Raw genomic sequence first — 19,505 nt, 5'->3', positions numbered from 1 at the left:
AAACTCCCCAAACACTTTTAGAATAAATACATTTGGCAAGATTGCAAGAAGTAAAGTTAAAGAATCAACAGTTGGTTAGGTGCAGTGGCTCACGCCTATAATTCTGGCGCTTTGGGAGACTGAGGTGAGAGTTTACAACCAACCTGAGCAATAATGAGACGGCATCTCTGTCTCTATGCAGAATAGAAAAAAACTAGTCAGATGTGGTAGTATATGCCTGTAATCCCAGCTACTGGAGAGGGTGAGGCAGAAGGATCACTGGAACTCAGAAGTTTGAGGTTACAGTAAGCTATGATATCAGACACCACTATACTCTAGCCTGGTTGATAAAGCAAGACTCTTGTCTCTAAAATTACAAAAAAAAAAAAAAAAATTGTGGTTTACACCTATAATCCTAGCACTCTGGGAGGCCAAGCCTAGTAGATTACCTGAGCTCAGGAGTTCAAGACCAGCCTGAGCAAAAGTGAGACCATGTCTCTAAAAAAACTAACTGGGTGAAAAAAAAAAAAAAAAAACTATTTGGGTGTCATGGCAAGCACCTGTAGTCCCAGCTACTCAAGAGGCTGGAGCCTAAGAATTTGAGGTGGCTGTGAGCTATGACACCAGAGCACTCTACCCAGGACACAGAGTGAGACTCTCTCTCTCTCACACGTACACAATTGTATTTCTGTGTACTAATGAAGAACATATGGATGTTGAAATTAAAAATACATTATCACTTACAATAGTACCAACTAAAAAAGAAATACACATAAATCTAACAAACTACATAGAGGAATTGTATGTTATCAAGTTACATAATTCTGCAGAAAGAAATTATAGAAAATATAAACAGGCCAGGCATGGTTGCTCATGCCTGTAATCCTAGCACTCTGGGAGGCTGAGGTGGGTGAATTGCTTGAGCTCAGGAGTTTGAGACCAGCCTGAGCAAGAGTGAGACCCTGTCTCTAAAACAAACAAACTATATATATATATATAGCCAGTTGCTATGGTGGACGTCTGTAATCCCAGCTACTTGGGAGGCTAAGGCAAGAGAATCACTTGAGCCCAAGAGTTTTTTGAGGTTGCTGTGATGCCACAGCACTCTACTAAGGGTGACAAAGTAAAACTCTGTCTAAAAAAAAAAAAAAATCATAATAAAATAATGTTTTAAAAAGATTCAGTGACATCTACCCAATTAAAAAACTTACTATATACCTATGAAATTAGAGTATGATAGAGGAATAGATGCTTTAGTCAATGGAACTTCTGTTAAGAATCCAGAAACAGACCACCATAAATATGCTTAATTGATAATTGACCAAGGTGCAAAAGCCATTCAGTGGAGGAAAAATAGCCTTCTCAACAGACAGTGCTGGAGAACTGTACCCCATAGGCAAAAAAAAAAAGAAAATCAAGCTCAACCCAAGTCTCATGGCTTATATGAAAATGCATTCCCAATGGATTATGGATTTTACTATAAAATATAAAACTCTAAACCTTTTAGAAAAAAACATAGGAGAACATCTTCAGGACCTACGTCTAGGTAAAATGTTCTTAGACTTGATATCAAAACATAATCTGTAAAAGAAAAATTGATAAATTGGACTTAATCAAAATTAAAAATGTTATACTCTGCAAAAGATCCTGTTAGGAGTATGAAAAAAAAGCTACAGTGTGTGAGAAAGTATTTGCACCCCACATATTGGAAAGAGGATTACTATCTAGAATACATATATATAAAGAACTCTCAATGATGAGGCTCAGCTCCTATAGCTCAGTGGGTAGGGTGCCAGCCACATATACCAGGGCTGGCAGGTTCGAACCAGGCCCAGGCCCACTCTGTCTCAAAAAAACAAAACAAGAAAAAAAAAAAACGCTCAATGATGAAAAAGTAAGCAATCCAATTAGAACAAGAAATACACATGAAGAATCATACCACAAAAAAAGAAGGCTGTACCAATGGTAAGTACATGAAAAGATGTTTGGTACCATTAACTATTAGGGAAATGCAAATTAAAACCACAAGAGGATATTACTATACAACTATCAGAATGGGTAAAATAAAAAATAGTGATAGTGATATCACCAAATGCTAGTGAAGATGTAGAGAAAGTAGATCACTTATACATTGCTGGTAGGAATATGATTGTGAGACAGTCACTCTGGAAAACATTTTGACAATTTCCTAAGAAACAAAACATTTGACTGCCATATTGTTGAAAAGACCAGCAGAAACACTAATCAAATAGAGCCAATTAAGGAGTCTTTATTAGGTTGGCCAGCCGACTGCCCCTCGACATGGATACAGAGGGAACAGTACTGGCCGTGAGGAGGGAAAGGTTTATATTGAGTGAATTATCTACACTATCGGGGCTACGTGCAGTCCAGCCAGCAAGTAAGCAACCGACTTTTGGAATCGGTTTGTTACAGAAGCAGAAAACATCACTACAGTGCTTGTGGTTACAGCAATTACAGAACTGGGAAGGGAAATAATTTCATTCTTGGACAATGGGTCAAGCAAATATTGTGGTCCCACACTGACAGCTACTCCTGTATTTTGCTACTTCCTCCTTTCCGGTGGTTCCTCAGTTAAGGGAGCTTATGGGGGGGCAGGGGTTTCTTGTCCTATCGCACTCCCCCCTTCTGATTCGGGGATGAACTAAATCCTTGTTTCATCCTCTTCATCTTCTTGCATTATAATTTTATAATGTGTTTTCAAGACCAGCAATGTCACTGCCTGCATTCGTTTATGAATATATCAAGTTAGACAATTTATTATGCATGGTCCAACAGTTAATCCTAATGAAAGGAGAATAAGGGGGCCTGTTATTGCAGAAAGGAGTGTTGTTAACCAGGGTGACCACTGAAACAATCCTTCAGACCCATTCTTTGGTCCTAATTCAGCCCCTCTCTCTTTTAATCTCTTTCTTACTTCTTTTTTTTTTTTTTATTTTATTTTATTTTTTTTTTTTTTTGTAGAGACAGAGTCTCACTGTACCGCCCTTGGGTAGAGTGCCGTGGTGTCACACGGCTCACAGCAACCTCTAACTTTTGGGCTTACACGATTCTCTTGCCTCAGCCTCCCGAGCAGCTGGGACTACAGGCGCCCGCCACAACACCCAGCTATTTTTTTGTTGCAGTTTGGCCGGGGCTGGGTTTGAACCCGCCACCCTCGGCATATGGGGCCGGCGCCTTACTCACTGAGCCACAGGCGCCGCCCTCTTTCTTACTTCTTATAACTCCTGAATTATTAGTGTAAAAGCAGCAAGTTTCTCCCAAGGTGGCACGAAGTCCCCCTTGCTTTAGAAACAGGAGATCAAGGCCCCTTCTATTCTGAAGAACTACTTCTGCCAATGAATGCAATGAAGTTTCCAATCTCATCGCAGACCGTTCCATCCTCTCTCTCTCTTTATCTGTTATTTGAGTTAGGGCCTTGAAATTTCCTCCTTCCTTTATCAAGGCAGCCTCCCCTACTGCTGCTGATCTAGCTATTCCAATTCCCACAAGTGCGGGTATTAAAATCAGTGCTCTTTTTCCTATGGAAATGTTCTGATAAATCTCTTGATGTTAGCACTAAAAGTTCCCTCCACCCATCCCCAGAGTAATAATATACTTGGGGCAAAATATGGACCAAAATGCAAAGGGTGGACTTTTTCTAAATATATGGAACTTAAACAGGGAGTACTACCAGTAGTACATGCAAACCAGGCTCCATCTGGTGCCTTGAGAACATACCCTTCACCGGAGGCCCGTGGGGTTAACACAGTAAGGCAGAAAGCCCAGTAGGGTGACTCCTTTAGAATAAATCCTAATGCTTTTATACAAAATCCTTTCCCTTGCAAATCACCTAAGGTTAGTTTAGGCTCTTCTGCCCATCTACAGTGGTCTCAGTGTTGTTCATAGGTTGTATTTTGGATTTGATCACTCCCATTTAGTGCGAGACCCATGTAATATGGAGGGGCAGGGTTTAAACAAAGCCGACAATCTTTGGTAATATTAGGGTTGCTACTATTCATATACCAGAACACTGCATCTAACATACCTAATAAGGGGGATGCTGGAGGTTGGGGTATGGTTGTATGGCAGGGTGCCATCTAGAAGGTAGTTGGGTTGGAGGGGAAGAAGGAGGAGAAGAGGGTTGTACAGGGGGTAGGGCTGGGTTCAAGGCCTGATTAGGGCCGATAGGCTCATAACTTTTTCCTTGGAAGAAATCTCTGAATGGTAAAGGAGGTTCCAGGATGATTCCCTGTGCACCCGAGTCTGTCCCCATGTACATCCTCCTTCCCACCCAACTCCATCCTGTTGCCATTTGAATACCTTTATACCAATAAGGATTACAAGTCTCCGGGAGTTCCTGATTATACTGGTAAATGCATTTCCTTTCCCCTCCAGTGAGAGAGATATAAGTATCTGTATTCTTCCAAGGGGCTAATGTCTCACAGCCCCATTTAGCACAATACTTTGATTCCCCTTATCATAATCCTTATTTCCTTCACTAGGGCAACCATAATGTTGTATACCCCATAACCCTTTCTCAGCTGCTTATGTTCCACATCCAAATGATTCCATACAGAACCCTCCCCCTTCTCCCTCCCCCCTGGGGGTATTCCACTAGGGTGGGTCTCCACTAAAGGGAAATAGATCACAGAGATCGATGGAAAATACAGGCTGATTAACAGTATGTAACCTTTTAACAAGCCCTCCGTCATAGGTGCGTGTGAGTTCCCAGGTGTATTTTACTGGGGCAAAAAGGTTAGTTCTTTCCAACATGTCCATCTGTGGATTAGGAAATGGTTGGGGTCCGCCCCTCCCTCTATGGGGAGTCACCCTTCCCAGTGTCTTCCCCCATAAGAAGGCTACTATAATCAAGAGTCTCGAATGAGTCTTATCTTTAGGGGGTCCTTGGTGAGGGTCGCACGCCATTTTTTTCTCGGGCGGGGGTTTTGCTTTCTTTATTTGAGAGCGATATGTCCAATGGCATCGTCCAGACACCTTTACAGCGGTAGCAGATGATCCATCCCAAAGAGCCTCTAGGGTCCCAGGGGAATGTCTCTTAATCCTCACTAAGTCGCCTGGCTGCAAAGCATGAGTCTCCTCAAGTGGTGGTGTTTAGCAAGTGCAGCTTTTACTATGTCGTTCACTAGACATGAAGACACTTAGAAGGCCTGCAAAGACTTAAGGAGAGAGTGCAGTGAACTCAGCTTATTTTTCACCCCCCCAACCGGGGAATGAGGGGTGGGGGCCTTCTGAACATGATTTCATAGGGTGCTATTCCTTTTATATAGGGGGTACATTGTATGTGTAAAAAGACAAAAGGAAGGAGGCCTACCCAATTCGCTCCAGTCTCCAGCCGTAACTTACTCAGGGTTTGAGTGTTCTATTCATTCTTTCTACCTGTCCTGAACTCTGCGGTCTATACACACAATGCCATTTCCAGGTGATTTCCAGTATCTTAGCCAATGTCTGTGTCATCTGGGAGATAAATGCCAGACCATTGTCAGACCTCAACTTCTGTGGCAACCCAAATCTGGGGATAATTTCTGCTAATAATTTTTTAGCCACTGTCTGAGCAGTTTCAGTCTTTTTATGTCTCAGTCCATCCAAAATAGGTGTCAACAAAAACCAGTAAATATTTATACCCATAATGAGAAGGCTCCAGCTCAGTGAAGTTCAGTTCCATTGTTCACCAGGAACTGTGGTGCCACACCGGCTACTCTTGTATGTTACTACTTCACCTCCTCCTTTCCGTGGTTCCTTACTTAAAGGGGCTTATGGGGGGGGGTGCAGGAGGTTTCTTGTCCTATCACAATATAACCCAACATTTGTACTCCTGAACATTTGTTCTAGAGAAATAAAGACCTAGGTTCACAAAAAAAGCTGTAGATGAGTTTTTATAGTAGCTTTATTTGTAACAGTCAAAAACTGAAAAAAAAAAAACCCTCAACTATCTCTCAGTGGATGAATGGTTAACCAAATTAGGGTATATCCATACCTAGGGATACTAGTCAGAAATAAAAAGGAACAACCCAATCCTACATACATCAGCCCAGATGCATTATGAGAATTATATTGAGTGAAAATAGCCAGTCCCAAAAGATTATATTCTGGGATTGGCTATTAGATTGCTATAAGAATGCATTTATGTAATGCTCTTGAAATAAAAAAATTATAGAAATTGAGAAAAGCCTAGCAGTTGCCAGGGTTCAAGAATGAGGTAGAAGCAGAAAGAAAGTGGATATGGCTAAAAACGTTAACAAAAGATCGTTGTGGTGATGAAAATGTTCTGTACGTTGATCACCTCAGTGTCAATATCCTGGTTGTCAAATTGCACTATGGTTTTACATTTACCAGGGAGAGTAACTGGGTAAAGGGTACATGAAATCTCTATTATTTGTTTTCCAACTACCCACAAATCTATAATTAATTCAAAATAAAAAGTTCAATTTAAAGGTACAGGCTTGGTACCTGTAGCTCAGGGGCTGGGCGCCAGCCACATACACTGGAGCTGGTGGGTTTGAACTCAGCCCGGGCCTGCCAAACAACAATGACAGTTACAACAAAAAAGTAGCTGGGTGTTGTGGTGGGCGTCTGTAGTCCCAGCTACTTGGGAGGCTGAGGCAAGAGAATTGCTTAAGCCCAAGAGTTTGAGGTTGCTGTGAGCTGTGACATCATAGCACTCTACCAAGGGCAACATAGTGAGACTCTGTCTCAAAAAAAAAGTTCAATTTAAAAAAGGAAGCTAAGCATAAAAATACTGAACAGTACTCTATTCTGTCCGTAAAGCAGTCCAATTTTTTTTTTTTTTTTTGGCAAAGACAAATTAAATCAGATATCATAAGAAAAGAAACTTGTCATATTCTGCTTCAGTAATGGTACAGAAGCTCTTATGGAACAAATATTCCTGGACAAAATCTAAAAGACAACTACCTAAAGGTAGTTTAGGTAGGAATAATTAGATATGGATATACCATAATTCGGTTAACTATTCATCCACTGATAGATAGTTGAGGTTTTTTGGGTTTTTTTTTTCAGTTTTTGCTGTTACAAATAAAGCTGCTATAAAAACTCATCTACAGGGTTTTTTGTGAACATAGGTCTTCATTTCTCTAAAGCAGGCAGGAATTGCAGACATGTTTGTAGTTGAAAGAAGGGAACAGGGGTGGTGCCTGTGGCTCAGTGGGCATGGCGCAGGCCCTATATACCAAGGGTGGTGGGTTCAAACCCAGCCCCGGCCAAACTGCAACAAAAAAATAGCCAGGCCTTGTGGCAGGTGCCCTGTAGTCCCAGCTACTTGGGAGGCTGAGGTAAGGGAATAGCCTAAGCCCAAGAGCTGGAGGTTGCTGTGAGCTGTGTGACGCCACGGCACTCTACCGAGGTGATAAAGTGAAACTCTGTCAAGAAAGGAGAGGAGAGGAGAGGAGGGGAGGGGTGGGGAGGGGAGGAGAGGAGAGGAACAGGAGGCCGGGTATGGTGGCTCACGCCTGTAATCCCAGCACTTAGGAGGCCTAAGTGGGTGGATTGCTTGAGCTCAGGAGTTTGAGAGCAGCTTGAGTAAGAGTGAGACCCTATCTGTAAAAAGTAGGTGGGCCTTGTAGCAGATATCTATAGTCCCAGCTATTCCAGAGGCTGAGACTAGAGAATCGCTTAGGCCCAAGAATTTGAGAGGTTGCTGTGTGAGCTGTGATGCCACCGCACTCTACCAAGGGCAACACAGTAAGACTCTGTCTTTAAAAAAAAAAAAAGAAGTTCAATTTAGAAAAGGAAGCTAAGCATAAAAATACTGACAAGTACTCTATTCTGTCCATAAAGCAGTCCAATTTTTTTTTTTTTTAGCAAAGACAAATTAAATCAGATATCGCAAGAAAAAACTTGTCATATTCTGCTTCAGTAAGGGAACAGAAGCTCTTATGGGACCAATATTCCTGGATAAAATCTAAAAAACAACTACCTAAAGGTCGTTTTGGTAGGAATAATTAGGTATGGATATACCGTAACTGGGTTAACCATTCATCCACTGAGAGATAGTTGAGGGTGTTTGTTGTTGTTCATTTTTTGACTGTTACGAATAAAGCTGCTATGAAAACTCATCTACAAGTTTTTTTGTGAACATAGGTCTTCATTTCTCTAAAGCAGGCAGGAACTGCATACATGTTTGTAGTTGAAAGAAGGGAACAGCGGACTGGGTGTGGGGGCTCACGCCTGTAATCCGAGCTCTTGGCAGGCCTAAGCAGGTGGATTGCTCGAGCTCAGGAGTTTGAGACCAGCTTGAACAAGAGCAAGAGCAAGACCCATCTCTAAAAAACAGGTGGGTCTGTGGCGGGCACCTGTAGTCCCAGTTATTCTGGAGGCTGAGGCAAGAGAATCACTTGGAGCCCAAGAGTTTGAGGTTGCTGTGAGCTGTGACACCACAGCTCTACCGAGGGTGACATAGTGAGACTCTGTCTCAAAAAAAAAAAGGGGGGCGGGGGATTAGTTCTGTGTTTCCTGTTTTTCTGGCTTTTTACTTGAGGGCTGTCCTTAGTTGGCATCAGATAGGTTAACTAAACCTCCAGTAGAAACTTGCAGTCTTACTGACTTAAAGAACCAGAAGAAAGTTTAAAATGGCCACAGCAGTTAGAAACTGAAGGGGAAAATCTCAGAAAGGAGAGTCATAGAGGGGTTAATTCTGCAAAAGACCCTGCACTTAAGAATTCTACACATGCCTATAATTCCAGCACTCCAGAAGGCCAAGGCGGGACATTGCTTGAATTCAGAAGTTCGAGACCAGCTTGAGCAAGAGTAAGACCCCATCTCTACTAAAAAACTAGACATAGGGTGGCGCCTGCGGCTCAAAGGGGTAGGGCGCCAGCTCCATATGCCAGAGGTGGCCGGTTCAAACCCGGCCAAAAATGCAAAAAATAAAAATAAAAAATAAAAAACTAGAAATAGAAAAATTAGCGGGGCATTGTGGTGGGCACCTGTAGTCCCAGTTACTCAGGTGGCTGAAGCAGGAGGATCACTTAAGCCTAGGAGTTTGAGGTTGCCGTGACCTGGCCTGACACCATGGCACTCTAGCCTGGGCAACAGAGTGGGACTTTGTCTCAAAAAAAAAAAAAAAAAAAACTGCAGAAATCTCTGGCTGATCTCTAAACTAAATGTGCCAAACACATCCAAATAGTTCAGCCCTGAATGAAGAACTAAATAGAGATTTTGTCTGCTACCAACTGTGAGGAAGCTTGAACTTAGAGTTTGAGGCAGGCCTAGTCAACTTCCTGTTAAAACAAATAATCAAGACTCTTTGGAAGAATAGAACAGTGTCCAGAGTCTCTATATTGTATCATTTACAATGTCTTAAATAAAATCCATAATTACTAGACATAGGAAGACAAAGCAATTATAACTTACAAGGATTGAAGCTAGCAAACAAGGATTTTTAAGCAGCAATTACAGCTGTGTTCAAGGGCATAAAGGAAAATATTTTATAATTAATAAACAAATAGGAGATATCAAAAGTATTTTTAAAAAATGAAAATTCTAGAGCTGAAAAATAAAATAACCAAGATAAAAAATTTAATGAATGGACTTAGTGGAAGATTTGGGATGATCTAAGAATAAGTCGTGTTCCAGCTGTTTTAGAATTTGTATACATGTTTTCTGGTTTTTACTGGAAAACCCAAAAGAAAGAAAGAATAAGTGAATATTAAGACAGAGTATTAGAAATTATTCAATCTGAAGAACAGAGAGAACAAAGATTGGAGAGGAAGGGAGAAAAGGGAATAATAATAAAAAAAAAAAATAGTGGCTTAATGACCTATGGGACAACATAAAAATTTCTAACTGGAAGAAGAGAGAATGGGACAGAAAATATATTTGAAGGAATAATAGTTGAAAAGTTTTCAAATTTATACATTCAAGAAGCTCAGCGAACCCCAAGCAGAATAAATACAAAGAAAATCACATCTGTGGCATTGTAGTAAATTTTCTGAAAACCAAAGATGAAGAAGAAAATCTTTAAAACATTTTAAAAATCATATTTATACAGGAGATTACCATACAGATGACTACTTACTTTTGATGGAAGTATTTGCTATTTAAGTATTTCAAAGTTAGGTGCAATTCAACTTTAGCATACTACCAGCCACAAAGGGCAATTTGACATCTGTTCGTGATGCCAGGCTCTTAACAGAATCATCAGGATTTTTTTCTTCGGTCCCATCCTTCAAAATAGATCAAAGAACCTGATACTCCACAGTAGACTGACAAAAACCTAGTTGCTTAAGAAAATAAAATGGTGCCTTCATTATATAAATAAGTATTAGCACCAGGTTGTCACATCCACCCTTGAAAAGCCAGGATAGAAAGGACTGATAGCAGAGTTTAGAAAAAAGATAGCTGATTAAATTGGATTATCATCCTTACAGCCCCTTCTAATCTCTAGCCAATGCTGTCTCCCTGGGGGTTTATTTTCTTTATATTCTTTGGATAACAGAAGTGTTAGTTTTCAGGTAATATTGACCTGATCCAGGACTACAGTCAGATGACTTAAAAGAAAATTTTATAACTCCCTTTAGGATCAAGATCAATGTAGAAAAAAAGAAAGGTAACAATAGATATTTCTGAAATTGAAGAAGTTTTCATCAGAGACATTCAAACAAATGAACTTATAGAGCTATTTTAAAGATATCTTCACAATGGTTAGAAATAGAAAGCAAAAATCAAATATAAAACATAAATCAGAAGTGGAATTGAGCATGTGATACTGATTCTTACAAAAATTTAATAACCTATAAGGACAAAAACATCTCAGGGGACCAAAGATAGAACCTCTTAGAATGGCTATATTTTCAACAACCTTTTACATTAAAGTTGTAAAACCTGATTCTAACAATGGCATTGGACTGAAGGTCTTAGGCCTTTGAATTTTCAAATCTATATTTCTTATCTGTCATGACTTCTCCTCCTAACTCTAGATTGCCAATCACCACTATCTCCTGGTCAGAGGAAGTATGCTACTACACAGTATTTTCCTAAATTCATTCATTCTGGCATTGTTGTCTCGTATTTTCCCATAACTGTATAATCTTTGTACTATAATTTGTTTGAAGTTATCTTTTTTACTTGTATATAATTTAAAATCATACCTTCAATTAGAAAAGCAGTAATTACTAATCAATAAAATGATAGAGAAATAAATGTAATATAAAATATAATTCTTTTGTTTCAATAAAATATCATTTTTTTCTAGAGTCTGATACCTATTCTCTCTTTGATAAAACAAAAACTATCCAATGTTACATAACATTAAGACTGAGGCTTTCTCCTTGATATAATTAGAAAGATTTTTTTTTTTGTTTTTTGCAGTTTTGGGCCAGGGCTGGGTTTGAACCCACCACCTCCGGCATATGGGGTGGGCACCCTACTCCTTTGAGCCACGATTTTTTAAAGAACTAAAAAAGAACTGCCACTTTGAAAAAAAAAAAACAACAGCAGAATGAAGAGGAAAAAAGAATGGTGTAAAATATTATACGCGTACTCAAATATCAACCAAAAAATGTTTCAATGTAATATTAAAGAAAATGGAGGCTTAACTTGAATTGGGTGGAGGCTTAACTTGAATTGGGTGGTATAAAAAAACAAATCTATTCCTTGAGTCATGCTCTATTTTGAGCTTTGTGTTGCCTTTGATTATTCTTTGAATAGAAAATACCATATTTGGCCAGATGCAGTGGCTCACACCTATAATCCTAGCACACTGGGAGGCCAAGGGGAGTGGATTGCCTGAGCTCACAGGTTTGAGACCAGCCTGAGCAAAAGTGAGACTCTGTCTCTAAAAATAGCTGGGTGTTGTGGAGGGTGCCTATAGTTCCAGTTACTCAAGAGGCTGAGACAAGAGAATCACTTGAGCCCAAGAGTTTGAGGTTACTGTGAGCTATAACGCCACAGCACTCTACCAAGGGTGACAAAGGGAGACTTTGTCTCAAAAAAAAAAAAAACAAAAAACAGAAAATATCATATTTGCAATGACAGGAAGTAAAAGTGTCAAAACAATGACACCATAAAATTCTGTACAGTGCACTGAAAGGTGCTTATATTTGGTAGAAATTGTTTTTAATTGTTTATTTGGCTGAGAATATACCAAATCTAATTTTCTTATGTGGCGTTAACTATATTGATTTCACTTTGAGAAAAGATAAGTTTAAATTTTGAATGGGGGCCAGGAGTGGTGGCTCACGCCTGTAATCCCAGCACTCTGGGAGGCCAAGGTGGGTAGATTGCCTGAGCTTACAAGTTCCAGACCAGCCGGAGCTAGCGTGAGACCCCGCCTCTAAAAATAGCTGGGTGTTGTGGTGGGCGCCTGTAGTCCCAGCTACTCGGCAGGCTGAGGCAAGAGAATCACTTGAGCCCAAGAGTTTGAGGTTGCTGGGAGTTATGACGCCACAGCACTCTACCAAGAGTGACGAAGTGAGACTCGGTCTCAAAAAAATTTTTTGAACAGGGTATATAACCTTTGCAGACTTAATAAGATTAAACTAACAAATACTGGCAAAAATTTCTCTGAACAATTAAGTAACTTTAGATTGAGCTTTATTCTACTTAACAAATCTAAAAGTCATTTGATATATGAAGGTCATTCAAAAAGAGAAATAACGTCGATTGAGAAGGGAGAGGAAAGGGGAGAGAGGAGAGGAAAGGAGAGAGAAAAGAAAACATAAAATAAATTCTTTCCAAAAGTTTATGAAGCATATAAGGTGAAAAGGAGAAATATAATTGTTTTAGAATCTCAAATTATTATTGTATAAATGTTCTAATATAATACTATTAGAATGCTATTCTTGAGGCTGGGCAGTGGCTTACACCTGTAATACCAGCATAGGCAGGATGGCTCAAGCCCAGGAGGTCAAGGCTGCAGTAAGCTAGGATAAAACCACTGCACTCCATTCTGGGTGATAGAGTGAGACCCCCGTCACCCCCATAACAATGTTATTTGAATATGAAGTCTCAATTAAAATACACACTTATTGTCTCATTAAAGAGAGAGAACTGAGGGCTCTGATGTTGAACGGTAAGGTCCACGTATCTAGTACTACAATAACTCTCTCATAGAAAATGATTACAAATTCTAGGCAAAATGTAACCAATTATTTGAAAACACTGGTCACTAATCTAAAAAGGGGCCAAAGCAGGCAGAAACTAGAGGGGACTTTTCAAGCCTTAAAGGAAGGGAACCACACTCACTACATTTATATTGATTTTCCCATGTCTGGCAGCGTGGGGCAATTAGAACTTAAACAGAAATCTACAGTCTTATTGGCTTCAGGTGTCAGAGGCTGGCATTTCAGAGCTGCAAAAGTGGCTACAAATCCAGGGTGACATCTGGGAAAGAAAAGAGCCATAGTGGAGGGAGTCCTCAATTCTGCATATGAGACCATAGCAAGTGAACTAATATACACATAATTGGCATCCCAGGAGAAAAAAGAAGAGAGCAGATGAGGGAGAAAGAAATTTGAATAAACTCAATATTCCTCCCTTATCGTTGAGCAATCAGTTTCAGGACCTCCAGGGCGTCCTACAATCACAGGTGGTGCCTCCTGTGGTTCACCTGCCTCCCCTAAATTCATGTGTGGGAAACTTAACCCTCATTGCAGCAGTGCTGAAAGTGGGGCCTTTAAGAGGGGTTGAGATCAGGAGGGGTCTGCCCTCCTAAATGGATTAATGCTGTTATCTTGGACATGAAGGTCCTCCCCAGATTGTGGCCCCTCATCGTTGCACTTCCTAGCCTCCAGAACAGTGAGATAACTTTCTGCTCATTATAAATTACTCAGTCTCACATGTTCTATTACAGCAGCACAAAATGAACTAGGATACTCTGCGTCCGATTTATTTTCTTCACAGCTGCTCTCAGAACCTGAAATTTCTGTGGTTAAGTGTTTACGGTCTGTCCCACCCGGTATGCCCAGTCCGTGCACAAACACCCCTACCTAGAATGTGTACTTCAGGAGGAGGCAGCCGTTGCTCAGTGGTTAGGGCACTGCCCACATGCTCCAGGGTGGGTGGGCGCGAACCCAGGGCCTGCTAAACAAACAAAAAAAAGCCGGGCATTGTGGTGGGCACCTGTAGTCCCAGCGACTCAGGAGACCGAGGCAAGAGAATCGCTTAAGCCCAGGAGTTTGAAGTTGCTGTGAGCTGTGACGCCAGGACACTCCATGAGGGCAACACGAGACTCTGTCTCAAAAAAAAAAAAAAAAGAACCAGGCCGAGCAGAGTTAATAGCAGAGATTTATTAAGGGCATCTGCAAGCAGACAGGCTGCCACTGAAAATGGAAAATGGGGACAGTATCCAGTTAGGGAAAGGGGTCACTTTTAAAGCAGTTCAGAGTATGATGCATGTGTAGCTCAGGAGGTGGCCAGGGCCTCAGACGTAACTGGAGATGTGGAGTGAGAGACCAAAGGTCACCTGCTGGAGGCCTCCTAAAAGGTCAGAAGGTTATCAGCTGGAAATCTGTAACCAGGAAGAACTGTTCGACCCAACCAAACCAGAAGGAACACAGGGGTCCTATTCTTTGCTTAAAGAAAATCTAGACCCCTAGGAGGTTAAGAGAAACTAACAAGTCTTATTTGCTTAAGAATGAAGAATGATTAGACCTCATAGCACCTGTGGCTCAAGGAGTAGGGAGCCGGCCCCATATACCAGGGGTGGTGGGTTCAAGCCTGGCCCTGGCCAAAACTGCAAAAAAAAAGAATGATTAGACCCATTGGAGGCAAAGAAAGACTAGTAACCTCTATTGTATTTTTTACTTAATGAGCGTTTAAACTCACCAGAGGAAGAGACTCAATGAGAACCCAGGACATAGAAAAAGACTAACAGGGCGGCACCTGTGGCTCAGTCAGTAAGGTGCCGGCCCCATATACCGAGGGTGGCGGGTTCAAACCCAGCCCCGGCCAAACTGCAACAAAAAAATAGCTGGGTGTTGTGGCGGGCACCTGTAGTCCCAGCTGCTTGGGAGGCTGAGGCAAGAGAATCGCTTAAGTCCAAGAGTTGGAGGTTGCTGTGAGCTGTGTGATGCCATGGCACTCTACCTAGGGCCATAAAGTGAAACTCTGTCTCTACAAAAAAAAAAAAGAAAAGAAAAAGACTAACAGATATAAAATCACTTATTTATAACCTAGTTTTTGAGTTATCTTCCAGGTTCTGCATTCCAGTGGATTGACTGACCCACCTAGACAGCTGCCCATACCAAAGGACTGATGGTTCCACCAGGAAGCCAACCAGTTAACAAGCCCTGATTGCCTAACCCTTTGCCCACCAAACTGTCTCTTGGCTCGGTGCCTGTAGCTCAGGAGCTTAGGGTGCCAGCCAGATACACCAGAGCTGGCGGGTTTGAACCCAACCCAGGCCTGCCAAACAACAATGACAATTACAACCAAAAAATAGCTGGGTGTTGTGGCAGGTGCCTGTAGTCCCAGCTACTCAGGAGGCTGAGGCAAGAGAATCACTTAAGCCCAGGAGTTAGAGGTTGCTGTGAGCTGTGACGTCACACACTCTACTGAGGATGATGTAATGAGACTATCTCAAGAATAAATAAATAAAAATGAAAACTGTCTCTTGGGGAGGCGCCTGTCACTCAGTGGGTAGGGCGCTGGCCACATACACGAAGGCTGGCAGGTTCGAACCTGCCCCAGGCCAGCTAAAATCAACAATGATAACTACCACAACAAAAAATAGCTCGGTGTTGTGGCCAGTGCCTGTAGTTGCAGCTACTTGGGAGGCTGAGACAAGAGGATATCTTAAGCCTGTGAGTTTGAGGTTTCCGTGAGCTGCGATGTCACGGCATTCTACTGAAAGACTTGGGGCAGGACCCCCCGACTCTGCCCTGAGCAATGACGACCCCAATCAACCGCAAGAGACGGCGCTTGATGCAAACAGCAAGAGGATTTTATTCCAGCATGCTGGGGCTTGACTTGCAACTCTTTTAGGAGCCGAGGAGTCAAGCCCTGAACAGCAGGTTTTACAAGCTTATAAAGGCAAAAACCATAAAGTAGGGAGGGGTAGCAGACATAGCAGGGGCTTTAGGGAGGGGTAGCAGACATAGGGGCTTTTCCAGATAAGAAGAACTCTGGTTCATTACTCATCTGTCTTAAGACAAGATCAGCAGTTAAACATTTGCTTAGCTTTTTTCTTTCAGAACCAGTTACCGGTTATCTGCTTCAGCTCGGGGCTATTTCCTAGGACAGTTACAAAAGGTCAAATTCTTATGGTAGGGGGCGAGGGGTGCTGCTACATATCTGGTCCCCCCTCCCTTTTTGGATTTGGTAGTACTTTCCTTCATTCCCCCATTTGTTTTTTGGGAAGTTCTAATCATGGAACTTCTGGCTCTATGTATTCATTCTCATGGCTATCGTCCCGGCGGAGAGACTGGTAATGCTGTCTGAGCATTAACACTTGTACAGCACTTACTTTCTCCCGGACAAAGGTGACTATACGGTTGAAAATGTAGAGCCCAAAGGTACGGTTATTAAGTCCCAAGAGGAAATGGGGTGCCAGGAGGCCTGCCCAGTTGTTTCACATTCCCATTGCTTACAATAGAAATTTTCTATCCCCCGCATCTGTTGGCCTGGCTTCTCGTTCTCCCGTCCTGGGGACAGATATAGAACTCCGTTTGTCACATCCGGCACTGGGCGGGCAAGTTGCCACAGCCAGGGGTGTCTGCAACGTACTGGCCTTGGGATGTGGAGCCTTGGGTAAGCGATCGCTTTGCTAAATGGTGATCAAGGCTCGATGGAACCTCTTTAAAGGTTTCATCGGGGATATCCCAATTATCTAGCCCTGCTATTAAGGCACAAATATCTGGGGTGAGGGACGGCCACCAGGTCCAAGGAGGGTCCTCTTTTGTAGTACTCCATACTACATCATCAGTCTGAGAGAGAACCTGCCAGGTTAACCTCTGGGGTGCATGGGGATTGGGACCAGAGCTACTTATCACTGGGAGTTGTATCAGCAGGAGCAGGGCTACTGCGGCGGATGCGGAGCTTGAGGGGGTTGTCTGTCTTTTCCACTTTCCACCCGGAGTCTGGCGGCGGTGCTGGTTTGACATGAGATGCGTGGATCCAGGCTGCGATGCCATCAACTTTTACTGCGGTCGGGGTTGTGAGCAGTACTAGGTATGGTCCTTTCCACCGTGGTTCAAGGTTGGCTGTCCGGTGGCGCCGGATGTACACCGAATCTCCAACCTGGAACTGGTGAGGTATTTGCAGATCTCCGGGCTTGTAGGCTTCGATCAGCCGGCTCCACACTTCTTTTTGCACAGTTTCAAGGGTTTTTAATCTGGTGTATAGAGATTGAGAGGAGTAAGATTCTGGGGAAGGGAGGTGCTGCATGGCAACGAGCCGGGGGTGAGCTCCATATAGGATTTCAAAGGGGGTCAGCTTGAGAGTACTAGGGGTGCTGCGCACACGGAACAGGGCAAAGGGAAGGAGGACTGTCCAGTCAGTAATGCCAGTCTCTAAGGATAATTTAGTCCTGGCCTCTTTTAGGGTTCTATTCATCCTCTCTACCTGCCCTGAGCTCTGGGGCCGATAAGCACAATGTAATTTCCATTCAAGCCCCAGGATTTTGGCCAAACCCTGACTAACCTGGGCAACGAAAGTGGGACCGTTGTCGGATCCGATTACTTTGGGTAGTCTAAATCTTGGAAAAATCTCTTCTAATATTATTTTGGCCACAACTTGAGCAGTCTCCCTCTTTGTAGGAAAAGCTTCGACCCATCCTGAGAAAGTGTCTATGAACACTAGCAAGTACTTGTATCCGTACTTAGCCGGCTTAATCTCTGTAAAATCTGTTTCCCAGTAGCTTCCAGGGCGATCCCCTCGGAGTCGTTTTCCCTGAGGCAGTGTGCTAGGCTGGGTGTTTACTAATTGGCAAGGTCTGCACTCTTTTACAGCTGCATCAACGAGCTTACTTAATTCTATAATATAGTATGGAGAGGACTGAACAATGGTTTTCAGATGCTTGGGGCCCAGATGGGTTAATTTATGAAGTTGCCTGAGAAAGGTGATTGCCTGCTCCTCAGGGAGGATGTTTTTCCCTTCCGGGGTTTCTCGGATCCCCTCTGGGGATTCTAGGTGGAGGCCTAATCTGTCCATTCTCTCAAGATCCCGCTCCGAATATTTAAAGTTTTTGATAAAGGGGGGTGCTATTTCTTTAAGGCTAGGCCTTAAAGTGTTTTCATATAGCGGTAGGATGTTGAGCCCTTGAGCCGCTAGCTTAGCTTCTCGGTCGGCTCTTTGGTTTCCCTCGGCAACTCTGGACCCCCATTTCTGATGTCCAGGGCAGTGGATTATGGCCACTCTCTTAGGGAGGTGAACAGCCTCCAGTAGACTTAGGATTTCTTCCCTGTGTTTAATTTTTTTTCCTGCTGAAGTCAACAGTCCTCGCTGTCTGTAAATGGCCCCATGGACGTGGGCTGTAGCAAAAGCATACCTGCTATCGGTGTATATGTTAACTTTTTTTCCTTCTGCCAAACGTAAGGCCTGGGTCAAAGCGGCCAGCTCGGCCTTCTGAGCCGACGTCCTTTCAGGCAGACTACTTGCCCAGATGGTCTGCTTATCGTCCACCACCGCCGCCCCGGCCACCCTTTTACCTTCTATTATGGAGCTGCTCCCATCAGTGAACCAGGTCAATTGGGCATCCGGCAGGGGCTGATCACAGAGGTCCCTCCGAGTTCCAGTCTCCTTAGCCAGTACTTCTTGGCATGTGTGTAATACATCCTCCCGGACAGAGGTATCAGGTAGTAGGGTAGCCGGGTTGAGGATGACAGGCGGGCCAAACTGGACTCTGTCTCCATTTAATAGGAGACTCTGGTAGTGTGTCATGCAGGCATTGGACAGCCACCGATCAGGGGGCTGTCTGATGATGCTTTCTAAGGCATGGGGGGCAATGACTGTCAACTTCTGCCCCATAGTCAATTTGTCTGCATCTTTTACCAGTACCGCCACTGCCGCCACAGACCTCAGACAGGCTGGCCAACCACCAGTGACGGGGTCTAATTTCTTGGAGGGGTATGCTACCAGCCTTTTCCATGGCCCTAAAGGCTGCGTCAGCAACCCTCGGGCCACTCCTCTCTTCTCATCTACGTATAGGACAAAGGGCTTTGTTACATCTGGTAGAGCCAGGGCCGGGGCTGATAATAATGCCTTTTTAATGTTGTCAAAGGCCCACTGTTGGCTGGCACCACACTTGAAGGGAGTGCTTTCCTTGGTCAAAGGGTAGAGGGGGGGTGCCAGAGTAGCAAACCCCGGTATCCATAAGCGGCAGAACCCCGCAGTCCCTAAGAATTCTTGCACCTGGCGGGAACTGGAATCTGAGTCACAGTATGCTTCCTGGCTTCCGTTAACCATCTCTGCCCTCCTCTTAGGGTGTAACTCAGGTACGTTACCTCTTTCTGGCAGATCTGGGCTTTCTTGGCGGAGGCTCGATATCCTAAGCGGGCTAGCTCTTCCAGTAACAGTTCTGTGCCCCATGGCACTCTTCCTTTGTCGTTCCAGCT

At 43.1% G+C, this 19,505-nt stretch overlaps 1 non-coding gene across 1 annotated transcript; it reads left to right on the top strand.

Moving 5' to 3' along the window:
• The first annotated feature begins 9,577 nt into the window (after positions 1–9,577).
• Positions 9,578–9,638, top strand: LOC128591031 (U7 small nuclear RNA). The gene has a single exon (XR_008381474.1). It is a non-coding gene; the product is annotated as a U7 small nuclear RNA (small nuclear RNA).
• Positions 9,639–19,505: the final 9,867 nt, after the last annotated feature.

The sequence above is a fragment of the Nycticebus coucang genome, chromosome 7, assembly GCF_027406575.1.
Source record: "Nycticebus coucang isolate mNycCou1 chromosome 7, mNycCou1.pri, whole genome shotgun sequence".
Classification (NCBI taxonomy): domain Eukaryota; kingdom Metazoa; phylum Chordata; class Mammalia; order Primates; family Lorisidae; genus Nycticebus; species Nycticebus coucang.
This window is presented reverse-complemented; position numbering and strand designations above follow the sequence as displayed.